Here is a 14,132-nt window from a genome sequence, read left to right as displayed (position 1 = left end):
ATTTGCTTAAAGAAAACACCTGCTCCTCTGTTACTCAGGAACACAGCCCTGGAAAAAAGGACTTGCCGAAACATCCACTGTTCCTAATGCGCAGTCTATCCAGAAAGCCCGAGCCCCTGAGAAAGATGGGAGTGAAGGCCACATCCCTGTAGGTGCTGCTTCCTCTTGCTTTGGTCCACGAAGCTCCTTTCTCTGGAGAGGAGAACAGAAGAGAGCAGGTCTGGACTGTGTTTTGGAGGAGTTTGCTTTCCTCTATGGCTGTAAAGCCTATATGGCATGCCATTGTCCCTCCAAATCACTCTAGGAGAGAAGCAGACAGGTAGCTTCTCTTAAGAGAAGCATTCTTGAAAATGTCACAGTATCTCCTTGCTGAGCATTTCCTCCTTTTGTTTGTTTTCATGGAACTTCATTCAATTATCCTTCCACATAGAGGCATTATAAATGATCAGAGTGATGACATACTGACTCTGATCAAGTTATTGTTACCAGTTCTCCAGTTGCTCAAGCTTTTATGGCATCCCAACACTGCATTAGAAGAAACTCTGGTCTCTTCATTTCAAGGCAAGATAATCTAAATATGCCCTATAAGACCAGATATTATGGAGATCAGTTCTGAGTTTGAGTCAATTAGAATTCAAATTTACTTATTTCATTACCATACACTGGCAAATTCAGAGACCTATTGGGCTGCTGGTTTTAAGAAGACCAGAATGATAGTATATTTAAGCTACTTTGATGATAAACTTAAGATAACAATACACTTCTTTTAGATTCAGTCAGATATCCAGTTAAAAGACCCCTAGGGCCATGGTAGATATATTGGAGGAAAGTTTGGGTTCCTTTTAAGTCCTATGGGAGAGTGGGGCTCATTTAGTTGATTGAGTTAGCTCATTTAATCAGTGAGCTTAATTTCAGTGAGGCTGTGTTTCAGAAGCATTGAAACACCATGAAAAAGCAATTTTCTTTGTATTTTACATATTAAATCACTCTGTTCCAAACCAGTAAGAATCACTGCAATAGGGTAACAGTAAATTTTGAGTATTTGTTAGCAGGATGGGGATTTTCACTAATGAATACATATACAAGTATCCTTTAGAAACTATTTTGTTTTAGAGCAGGGGACAAACAACAGACTGACTTGTCTGACTATGTTCCAGTCTGAAAGGTTAATGCCAGGGTCAGCACCAAAGGGACTTTTCCTTACAAGCCACTACAAAGAAAGATTACCAGACAAATCTTGACCGAAACTACTTTGTCATGATCATAAGACTGTATATTCAGCTTAACTAGTGCTGACATATTTTAATTTTAAACTGTCAGCATTTGGTGAGAAGGATAATGTATACACACAGCCTGAAGGCTGGAGCTATAGAAGCATGGAAGGAGTTACAACACGGAGCCTCTCACAGTGATGGGCTCCCAGGAGCAGAAAGCAGGTCCCAGAGTCAGTTGCCTGGGATCCTCATGGAGTGAGGGGAATCACAGAATCATAGAATCGTTAAGGTTGGAAAAGACCCTTCAGATCATCGAGTCCAACCGTTAACCTATCACTGCCAAGTCCATCACTATACCATGTCCTCGAGCACCACATCTATCCATCCTTTAAATACCTCCAGGGATGGAGACTCAACCACTTCCCTGGGCAGCCTGTTCCAGTGCCTGACTACCCTTTTGGTGAAGACGTTTTTCCTAATATCCAATCTAAACCTCTCCTGGCGCAACTTGAGGCCATTTCCTCTCGTCCTATTGCTTGTTACCTGGGAGAAGAGACCGACCCCCACCTCGCTACAGCCTCCTTTCAGGTAGTTGTAGAGAGCAATAAGGTCTCCCCTCAGCCTCTTCTTCTCCAGACTAAACAACCCCAGCTCCCTCAGCCTCTCCTCATAAGACTTGTGCTCTAGATCCTAGAAGCTGGTCCTGAGGCACAGGGCACACTGATGCTGTGCTGAGACCCACCTGTGCACCCCTGAGGAACACCAAGTCGCGGGGGCAAGATGCAAGCGCTTGGGGAACTAAAGGGGAAGATGAGACCAGCATTTACTCACAGGCTGAAGTGACAGAAACCCAACATCAAATCCCTTCAATGCTTCAAGGGAACATGACCCTTTAGCTGCTAGGGGATTGTAAGGCACTTTATGTGAGGCTCTTTCAGTCTCTTCTTTCCAGGTTATGTCTCATTGCATGAAATAAAGCATAAACATAAATAAAGCATAAACAAGCATTGCATAAACAAGCCCTGAGCCAGGGAGAGAAAGGGATAATAATTCCATAACCAGCAGCAAAAACTTTAGCGAGTGAAATGTAAAGCCCTGTTAAGGCAGTCCAAGAAAAAATAATAGAGAAGGCTGTGAAAAGCAATTTGCTAAAGGTGTGAAACTTCATAACAACAAAAAATTCAAAAGCATCAGAAGTAGGGCATCTACCACACTTGGTGAGGTCCAGAAGTGAATAAGATACAAAAGCATCACACAGGGAAGAGAAGGTCATTGCAAGAAAGCTGAATGAGTACTGGAGGGATTGAACTCCAATGTAAACAGGTATCTGCACAGCTGGTACCCCATCTTTTGGTACAGGAAGGCATGAAGTAGCAGCAGCTGCTTCTGGTAGGAAGCATATCCTTTGCTCCTCCTGGGAAAGGTAGTAATTGGATTTCTTTGTCTCTGTGTTCTCCACAGAGAGGTGAAGGAGAGACCTGAGGTTTTGCTGTTCTTTAGGGGGTACCTATCCAGGTAACATCTATCTTAGCTGGAAAAAACAATGGACTAGGGTATGGAAAAAAATCAAATAACAATAAATAATTTCAAAGAACTGTAAAGGAGTTAAAGGCTTTGGTTTATTCTGAGAATAAACAATGTTTAGGCTCTAGATACCAGAAAAATGAAAGGCAACAAGTGTAACACTTTGTTTTTTTAAACCAGGACTGCAAGAGAGATGTGGGCAAATAAAGACGGTTACACCTGGCTTTTGTACCAAGCAAACTCATCAAAACTTATGTAAAGAATAGATTAGGCATGGGGAAAAAGGTACAATTTATTGAGGAAAAGTCAACACAGCTTTTACCAAGGCAGGTTGTGACTCACAAATCTATGAGTGCTCTGTGAAGGTGTAAGGAAGTATACAAATAAAGGTGATTCAGTTGATATAGTGTTTGAGGGTTTCCAGAAAGCTTTCAATAAGGTTCATCCCCAAAGGTTCTTACAGGGATGAAGCTGTCATTTGGAAAGGCCTCACATGGATTAATAACTGGGTAAAGGACTGGAAATAGGAAGAACAAATGATGAATTTTTCATAGTAAGGAAATGGTAACTGTGCTGGGGTGCCACCATATTCTCAGAAGGAAGCTTGAGAAGGGGGCTAGGTGGCAAAATTTGGTAGTAATATAAAATTACTTAGTACAGTCAAATCTAAAGCTGACTGTGAATGATTGCAGAAGATCTTGCTATACACTAACCAAAATTCAGCATTGATATGTGCAATATAATGCCTCTGGGAACAAAATCTTTCTAGCTGTGTTCTTGGCTCTAAATTAGCTGTTACCAGTCAAGAAGTAAGTCTTGGAGTTGTTTCTGTAAGCTCATTGCTCAGCAGTGGTCAAAAAGGCAAACAGAATGTTAGGAATTATTAGGGAGAGGAATTGAGAGCCAGACCGAAAACACTTTTAACCATCTGAATAAGTGCCTGGTGCAGATATATTCTGAAGACTGCACATGGGGCTAGTCCTTCCCTCATCTCATAAAAAGCAGAGTTGAAAGAGGTACCAAAAAGTCTGATCAGAGAACAGCCTGTACAGGAGGAGAGACCAAACAGATCACTGTTGGCTTCAGGAAGAGGCAAAAGGGAAAGGCATATGCTAAAACAGAATGAAGTTATTACAGGGTTAGAGAAAGGGCATGAAGAAGGACTATTCCCTTATTCTGGTCACACATGAATTAATGGGACTTCAATGCCAAAGCATCAAGCAGCAATTTTAAAGCAAACTGAAGAAGGTGTTTTTTCACACAGCTCATAACTAAAGGCGGCATTCATTGCTGAGAGAAGCTGCGGAGGCAAAAATGCAAATAGATTCACGAAGGGATTAGCTAAATTAAGACAGGTCCATTGGCACTCATTAAACAGGTTGGTCTCTGTATGACCTTCAGCTCAGGTGCTCTCTAAGGCACTGACTGCTAGAAGAGGTGCTTGGCCAAAGATCCGTCTGTACTTATGAACTTCCCTTGTGTATCTCCTACTGGGTAGTCTGGGAAACAGGATTTGGGACTAGTTGGACCTGAACCAGGCTGGTCATTATTATATTCTTATGTTAACCAACTAAGCAATTAGTGCATTCGCTGTACTTCTTTGGGAGCAACCTCTGTTCCAGTGAGTATGAATATGCCCTTGATTCAGCAAGTCATGTATGCTGTTCCTGGGCATTTCTAATATGCTTCCTGTGAGTGAGCCAAGTGGAGGCAAGGGGGGCTACGCGTGTGCTCAACGTTATATATGCAACTACAGACTTACTGTCTGATACCAAAGGAAAGATGTTTATAGTATAAGACTATAAATGCAAACCTTGTTTTCTGCAGTCTGAATTTCTGTGTATGTTAAATAAGAGGCAAGGATAAAGAAATGTGGCTGGATTATAGTGGATACAGACATACCAGCTGCTTTTACATTTTCCTATTTTAAAGTATATTAGTGGACTAAGACAGTTTTTGAAAATTTTTCTCTTCTCAACAAGCATCTATTATCAGTTTAAAATAAAATCAGCACTTATACAATATGTCAAACTGCTGTGATGTTTACTTATGTTATGCTAATAAGTTCCAGAAGAAGGAAGCAAGGTGTAACAGCAGGTCCTCTCTGGCAGTTGTTCCTCAGGCAAAATTCTGGTGATGTTACATGGTGGAGGAAATCCCTGAGTAGGTGAGCTACATGATAAGTCACTGAGACTGTCAAGAATTATTTGTAGCATTTAGCAATAAAATACAACATTTTCAGCATTGTGTAAGCCAGAATCTGATCTCAATAGCGGTAATTTAATGTGCGATAATATTGCTCTGTGTGTGTGTGCGCGTGCATTCTTTGAGGAGGGAGAGAAGGGGATGTGCTAAGCAGTATTTACACCTGCCAAGAGCATCTACTTGTTCTTCTTCTGAAAAAATTCATGCAGTGCGAAGCACATCTGTGTACAATAGGACAGGGATAAGCAGGTATGAATAAGTATCAGCATAAGAAGGCAATAAGGAGGAAAGTGGGAGTGCTGAGATGGGCCCAGGATGCTTCGCTGCCAGACCTACAAGAAGTGCTGATGTTTTGGCCAGCTTGTTTAATCTTCCTATGTTTTCTCTGAAAAGAAGAGCTGCCCTGAGGACGTCGGAGCTGAGGTTCAGCTGAGGGGCAGTCTTAACTGGAGAGTGTTTGTGCCCTTTTACGCATCTTCTCGTGGAAGAGTACCTCCCTCCACCTCCTCCACAGTCCTTTAGTCCTGTTTATGGTCCTTCCACAGTCTTGTGCAGCACTGTGCCCTTAGCGCCTGGATGATAATAACGCATATTTAATGTAATAGGAGCATTTGACAACAGATACACGTATCATTTATCACTGCAAGTGGAAAAGGAAAAGGGGAATTGTTATTACTTCACTAATTTAGCAATTTCATTCACAGAACCCAAGTGCTTTGAAGAGCAGGTCCATTGCATTATACATATATATTATACATACATTGTATACTGGAAGAAATCAAGGAAGAGAATAGTGAAGTAATTTGCTCAAAGTCACCCAAAGCATGAGTTTTTAAAATGACAGGCCATTGCAGGCAAGACTGCTTCCCATTTATGGGGTGCATTATTCAGTAAGAGAGTTACTGTTATATAGGAAAAGTGATGTCAAATATACAGCATTTTTTTCAGTGCTGAAGGATGAAGATGTGAAGGATAGTGAAAGAAATATATGTTTGATGTATTTTTCTTAAGGCAATGTCAATAATATGACAATTAAAAAGGTGACCACATAAACAAATGTTTCCTTTTCATCATAACAATAAAACAATCTGTTACACAGATAAAATGTACAGTATATTGATGGTAAAATTTAACCAACTACATTTGTATAATAGGTCAGTCTGCTTTTTGGACTGTGGTCTTCAGACTCTTCTGTGTCCATGGACTACTTCTAAACAACCCATGAAATGGCACCACGAAGTCAATGCTGTCATAGACTAGCTATGGAGTTTGCACTGCTGTTTGGAGAAGTTTGCAGGTCTGCAAATTGAACAAGGTGGAAAATCTCTTAAATAGGTAATATATTTAGATTGCATCCAGCCTGATAAACTTTTATTGCTTTTCTAGAACATATATCTTTGATCCCATCACAAACATGTTAATCCGTTACAGTCTTTGCAGTTGCATGTGTTTTTTATTTTTCTTGGTTTTTCTTGTCACTCTTCAATTCTTACCCAGCACTCATCTTAGCCTTGTCTCTGAGATTCATAGATAGTTTTGGTCAAAGAGGTCCGGTTTGTTTATCTGTTTCTCAGGAACCACTATTGCTTCTGCCTATGAGACTGTCCCATGGAAGCAACGACCTTGTGAGCTCTTCAAAGAAAGCTAGTAACAGGGAGTGAAATTTGCCATTGACAAAGAAAGACCTTTGCAGCACATTGTGTGATTTTTATTTTAATAGTAATTTTCAATGAAATTTGGGGTTGGATAGGAATTAAACCTATTACCACATTTGTTGAATTTAGCAGATACTTTTGACCCAAAAGGAATTATGAGGTTTTAGCGGAAGCCCAAACAGTTGATTCTAATGAAATTTTTCTGAAACAGCAAAATATTTTGTTATTTCAGTTTCAAATCAGAAGTTTTTTACTTTTCCTTTTCAAATTATTTTCAAGTTTTTTTTGTATTTTCTCCTTGTCTTAAACTAAAGAAAGACATATGGGTTTTAGCCACACCCAGAGGAAGCAAAACATTTCCTTTCAGGTTGAATGAAAAATTGTAAAACACTTCAAAATGAAATAATTTCAGACACAAAGCTTTTGAAGAATGTGTATTAATTTTGAGTGATTTCTGCTCATCCAGTGTGTCATTTAAGTCACTGTGGCACAGCTTAGGCGGGCCTCAAAGGTAACAGAAACCTTGTACTGGCCTTCACACCTCTCGAGTGATCTGCTCAGATTTGACACAATTAATCCAAGCCTGGCTGCTTCCTCAGGCTGACAGTGCAAAGAGGGGAAAAAAAAAGACTCCACAGCAGTTACACGGTTTTCCCTTAATTATCATTACCCTATGTAAGCATGCATTGGCATTTTGATTACTTCAACAACTGTATCTTTCTGAGGCAAGTATCTTATTTGTTTAAATCACCAAAGACTCATTCTGTAGATGCAATGACACAGCCTTATAGGCATAATTTGTATCACCATTATCAACACCAAAAGTAGCAATAGGACATGATTCAATAGATCATTAATGTTGGAAAAGAGTAACACCTTTCATCCAGGACTTCAGAAACCCCATCAATTAGCAGGCAAACACTGCAATTTACAGTAATTCCAGTCTACCAATAATGACTTGTTACTCAGATGAAAACCACAGAACCCCTGCCTTATTAAAAGCAAAACTATAAAGTTCAGCAGACAAAGCCAAACAGACCACAACATCAAAGGTCTTTTGAAGATTAATACATTGACTAAATTACCAGAGATTCATTTGGAAGCAAATGACACAGACATTCATTACATCTGCAGCCATTTTTAATTTATCAGAATATGTTCTTCATTTGCAACATTCTCTATTTCTTAACTTATGGCCATAGATGATAGGATCAGGGTTTTTTTTTCAGGATAAACTTTTGGGGGTCATGGTCTAGACGCCTTTAGAGGAAATCTCAAATGACTCATTTGGAAAATATCCTGCTAGTGAGAGTTATGTTTGCTGAGGCATGGATAGGAAAAGCTAGTGAGAACTGTTGCAGCTGTGTTATATAAAAGGAAGAGACAATTTAATGGAAAATTTCATACTTTGCAGAAATTTGATTGCCTATTTTCTCTATGTAGATATCTTATTAGAGCAGCTACAGCTGCTGCACTGAAGGTATATTTTCACTGATGATGATCAGGATGGGAGTGCCAGAGCAGTACGTGGAATTTAACATTTTATTCTGTTGCAGAATTACAGCAAACATTTACAAATCTCTCAGCTGTTATTTTTCTTTTATTAGACAGGAGTGAGAATTTGCTCCTTATGGCTGCTCTTTTTTGTCCAAGGGACACAGAGTATTTCTTGGTGTCAGGACCTTACTGGGCTGGGTGTAATGGCAAAGACATCATCAGTTAAGTGTGTCTGCCTCACCTACTGGTTTTACTGAATGCAGGATAACCTGGTTGTTTTAACACCATAAGCATAGACTGCCCCACATCATTCCCCCCTCCATATCTCCCTTCTTCACTAATTAAAAATAAAAAAAAATTAGATCCCTTTAAAATTAAACCATGATGCTACAACCTGGCTCTTCATAGATCTCTTTGTTTATAATTATTTTGGAGGTGAATATATCATAAATTCCACACCACAAAATCTCTTAGCTTCACAGCTATGATAGTTGCTTTTCTTCACTGAGGCCAAAATAATCCCAGAACTGCTGTCAAATGTTTTATGTTCTGCAATTTGGAGTTTATTAGTGTTAACAGGGTAATGTTATATACTATTTGTGGTGTGCAAAGTGCTGCAGGCTAAACATTCTTGGGCTACAATGGTTCAATAGCCAAAATAATTTAAAAATCCTATTTTCATGTTCTTCATGGAGTTTTGTTTGATTTTCACACAAACAAAATCATTGCTAAAGCAAGAGATTTTTAGGGATATTTAAAGTAAAGGATCCTCTTTTACTTCAAGTCTATGTGAATAGTTCTTCAACTTGAATCAATCCTGAATCTCCCAGTATTTTAAATTGTTCTTAAATATCTGCAGGTTGAGCTCTGTTGTCCCTGATGCCATTTGGTGCACCTCCCAGCTAAAATGCACAACAGCTGAAAGCAGCTGCTGTTAGATTGTTTGCAGATGAGGTGCTAGCAGTTTTGCTAAGCAGAAGTTTTCTCTCACTCCCACTCAGGACAATCAAGTGATGCATCATCTGAAGATGACTTTCCTTTAGAGATGTAGCTTGGAAAACGCATCTGCTGACATCCCACCTACTGGTTTTGCAAAGGCTTGAAACTTCCTTTTTTTACATCTGGTTCCATCTTATCACACTCACAGTCTTAGCAACCTCAATACAAGTAGCTATACCTCAACCTGGTCTAGAAATATATCATGGGGTCTTACACCAAACTCTTCAGAACTGCAGCCCACCCAGTCAAGCAGTAGGTTGAAATACTGTCTTCAGTAAAATAAATCAGTAACAAACAGTGGCTTAAGTGTTTCCAGGATCTCAGCAAATATTGCATTACTAAACTTTTTTTGTTCTGAGTTCCCTTCACATATCATGGTGCCATTCTAGATGCCCCTTAGCACCTGCAGAAACAGATGAATTGGCACAGAAGCAGGTGGAGAAACATTTCTCCAAACACTGTGGTAGATACACTTATAAGTAACTTATTCTCCCTGTCCATAACTCATAGTTGAAATCACTATACTTGAAAGTTCCAGCTCCTGCTGGGTCCAGAGATGGCTTTATCATCAGATAACCTTCTGGCCAATAGGTGAGTTGCAGTTTAAACAATAGACTTCACAGTCCAATTTCTAGCATGTTACTTTTCATAAAAAGGAGTTGATTGTCCTGCAAGTAATTCAAGGCAATTTTCTTGAGAGAAGGCCTTCAGCCTGTTCTGCCACTGGGATTGTATTGCAGCGTATTTGGAATTGCAGCTGGTATCTTGGAGCACCACTGGGAAAGCACTGTCAGCAACAGGGTCAAAGAGCTGGTTTAAAGCTATTGTGCTGGTCAGACCTAAGCATTGCTCGCTCTTTTAGCAAGCAGATGGTGGTATGGAGAACAATGTGATAAGCAAATGAGAGGAAAAAACCCCAAATCCAAAACAATTCTGCCTCCCCAATGAGTTACCACTTTGTTCAGGGGCAAGACAGAATAACAACCAACTTGTAGTGGATCCGGATACTGGGATTTATTGAAGAACCGGAAAGATCAGAGCTTTTACCTTACCTGATTATTTAACACACTCAGTCACTCCCCTCTGTGCACTACCTTCATGAGGTCTCAACTTCCCTCTCCAGCTCATCTCTACTGGTCTGGGAAGCCTGGGCAAAAGTCATGTCAATTCATGCTGTGCTGCTGCTCACAGTTAATGACCTTGGACATCACCATCCAAGGTTCCTGAACATCCCACTGCATTTGTCTTCACTCTGATCTGATCTCCAAGAACTACCCCTGCTTCCAGGATCTTTCCTCCAGTTGAGATCTTCTTCAACTTCTTCATTCTAGGTCCCCTTCTTCTCTCCAAGACAAGTTCTTCTTTTGGAGAACCCTTGGTTTTGGTTATCTTTTCTTTCCATAGCCCCATGTCCCTGTTTTTCCTAATCTAAATAGTCTAGGTGCAGAAGCATAACACATGATCAGCCTTCTAATTGGTGCTTCTGTCTTATGTGTCTTCATTAATGGGAGGATTCAGGATATTCAAGGTTTGTTCAGTCCAGGTGCTATCAAAATTCAGAACCAGCCTGTACTGCTTGCAGCTAACAAGCAGCAGGCTTCTGCTTGAGAGTTCAAAAGTTAGATTTTGGATATGCATCCCCTGACACATGCATACACTCAATTATCTGCCAATTGTTAGCATTTACAATTTAAGCATTTTTTTCAATTTAAGCAGTTTTTTCACCTACAACAGTTTGTTCATCAGAAATTTAAGTATCTGAGCAATATTCACTCTCAACGGTAGAACACAGCCAAATCCAAACACAGGGATGCCAAATTCTGCAAGAAATCTGCAGTCAGCCACCTGTCCCTGTGGGATTCACTCAGGATTAGAGATGCAAGCCAATACAAAACATTCTGGAAACACAGTCCAATATCACTCTCTTGAATATACAAATGGGTATTTGCTGAAATGTTTGCAACATTACCCTAGACCCAATAAGGCAGGGTTTCACTTAATTCTAGTGGGTCTGAATCGGAAATCAGCAGCTGAAACCAAGTCCCAGAAGCAAGTGAATCTCCTAACAGCCATAGAAATTATGATTGCCAGCTAGTGTTAAGAAAACTGAGTTACTGTAAGGTTAATGGCATCATGCAAGTTCCACTGTCTCTTCTTCTTAACAAATTAACTAAATTAGTAAAGATGATCCCCTTCCTGTTTCTGCTTTCCTAAAGAAGCCATGTATCCTGCTCCCAATTAAATTAATAGTTAACTTCTTTTGACTCAATCTGTACATGATCAGAGCCCAAATGAGCTTTAATTTATACAAAAATTTAAAAACACAAGTGGAAGTGTTTGCAGATTTCAAAGATAGAGCAGTGAGCTGCAGAGTTAGGCCAAGGACAAGCGTAAGCCTACATGATTCAGAAAGGTCTCTTCTGATCAGAGGGGTTAATTAAAGGGCTATAAGCAAGTTAAGTTGGTTTTTGATGTGCAATGTTCCCTCAAAGCTTCCCAAGTGCATCCTGTAGATCCCATCTTCACTGAAACTAAATGAAAATAGTTCTGTCTAAACCTACTTATCTCAAAGATAAATCACCTGAATATGCATCCCTTGACTCAAGCCCAGCACACTATTTTGAAATAAAAGTTTTTAAATAGATAGTGTTTCCCAGCATAGCTGAAGGTCCATAACAGACAACAAATTTAGGATGTTCATTGCTGGACTCAGATGAGTTCAGGTGAGTCCTTAGAAACACTGACACACACAGGCAATCTTGTGACAGACCTACATTCACAAAGCTTTATCTGTAGGCTCCATAGCTGGTGGCATACAGTAAATTAAAAATTACCTTTTGGTAAAGACAAGGGATAGAAAGAAAGAGAATAAAATGGGAAAGGGAAAAGCTCTCCCAGGGTTATTTCTGGGTGACCAGACAAACATCTTCCTGAGACTGATCTCTCCAGTACAGCAAATTAACACAACAACGAGAATGTCTTTTCTCCCCCTGTGTCTTCCCCCTAGTCAGTCAGAAAAGCATAGTACCATATGTTTTTCACTGCGACCTGCTCAGAGTCTTTATTGTTTTTCCCCACTTCTGATGCTCTTGATGTTGATTGGAGCACACTTTGATCAGGTACAAGTGTTGCAGGCTGATGGGTGGCTAAGCTTTGTGCATGTAGTATTACTGGGTAACATTTATCAGCTAATACCTGCTATGCTATCAGCTGAGACTTGTTTTTTCACTGCTATAAACCAAAGGCTACAAAACGTGAGGCAGGAAAAGGAAGGAGGGAGCAGGGGGGGATTCTCATGCTGTTGGAGTTTGTAGGTGCATGGCCACGGGAATAACACCACAAGAACAACAGCATCAGAACAGCAAGGGGAAATGCTGTCCCAGCAGCTGTGAGGGAAGGGCAGGCTGCAGAATTGCAGAAGGGAGGCCCTCAGCGTGACACAGGTGAAGGCTCTTTAAGCACTGCAATAATATCTCGCTGCAAGAAGGAGTGTTCCTGACAGTACTGGTACACCTGCAAAGCGTTGAGTGAAACCCTTCACCTGATTCTGTTTTCCTTCGTATCCTGTGACTGTCTCATTCCCTGCATTTTTGAGCTGAGTGGGTAGGAAATATCTCCTGGCAAATATTTGTGTTGGCAAGTCCCTCAGGGCTGTCATCTCCTTTGGAAATCCAAGGTACTGTGCCAATGCATGCATCCCCAGTGACACCTCTCTGTCACTTGTTCCTGGCAGGTGTTGTAGTGTCCCGAGCAAACACTTGGAAAGGCGAGTTGGGAGCCACAGGCGCCAGCTAATACCTACCGAAGGAAACATGGCATGGAACAAGTTACAGCCTACAGTCAGGGTCCTGCAGATTAGGAGAAGATGGCTGTTGGTGACTCCTAGGCAGGCACGGGGTGCGCAGCATGCCAAGCTAGCCACTATGCACGTAAAAAAAAAGACAGAGTGGTTGTAACTGCACACAATGTTCAATTGTTGCTCCAGCTTCATAGATGGAGGACTAGCAGTAGGGACTGGTGATTAACACAGCATTAGAACAGGATGCTCACATAGAAATATAGGTCGAAGTGCTTTCAGATATCCTGCATTAAAGAGCTTATAACACATTTCCTGACATATTGCTGTAAGCAAAGGTTAATCTTTTCTGGGGTCACTTGTAAGCAATTTCAGAGTTGTATTATGCTGATTTTGCAGTCTGCTTTGGGAGTACAGGTCCTACATTGGAAAACTGGAAGTCCAGTCAGGTGCTGACTGCTTTGTCTCCAACTACTTTAAGAATAAAGATTTTTGCCTCGTAGCTTTTACTTCCTGATCCCTTTTATCCTCAGAGAGCCTGCAGAAAAGTCTGCCTTAAGTCTACGGGCCCCTCCGCAAAGTCTGCCCAGTGGGCTGCCACAGCAGGGGCAGATGGGACAGGAGGAAATCTGGTAGTTTTCTGCCAGCAACCTGCACAGCAGGCGAGGTTTGAAGCCCATGCGTGCTGAACCAAACACGGCAGGTTCCCACACTCGGCAGTGTTTCATTCTGATGAATCAGCATTTCTCATTGGGAATGGGCTCCACTAGAAGATTTCCGGCCAGATTTAATCAAGGATGCTTGAAAGCCATCCAAAACCCAGGCCAGGAAAGGAAATAACTACAAAAAATACCAGCTTTTTCGCATTTTCTGAATTGTTCGGTAATTACATTTGTTGAAGATATAATTCATGCATGATTGTTTAGAGTTGTCCCTGCAACATTTATCAGCTCACACACAATTATCTTTCTTTCCCTCCAGAATCGGCCTGTAATCAGTTCTATAAACCCTTTGGGATATTTGTTTGAGGACAACGTTTTTAGTAAGGAATAAAGAAGGGAAAGAAAAATGTTTTCAAAGCTGCAGCCAAAGAGAAAGCCAGTAATCAGACAACTAAAAGGAAAATGCAGATTTTTCTGACCTAGTGAAAATGGATTCATGTGGAGTTAAATTTTTTCCACTTTCTGCTTTTTCTTCTTACACACTATGTTTTACTTCTATTGCTAAACAGTGAGAAACTCT

Source organism: Nipponia nippon, unplaced genomic scaffold (genome assembly GCF_047370975.1).
Source record: "Nipponia nippon isolate SJK-2023a ecotype South Korea unplaced genomic scaffold, ASM4737097v1 scaffold_2, whole genome shotgun sequence".
NCBI lineage: Eukaryota > Metazoa > Chordata > Aves > Pelecaniformes > Threskiornithidae > Nipponia > Nipponia nippon.
Note: the sequence above shows the minus strand (reverse complement) of the source record.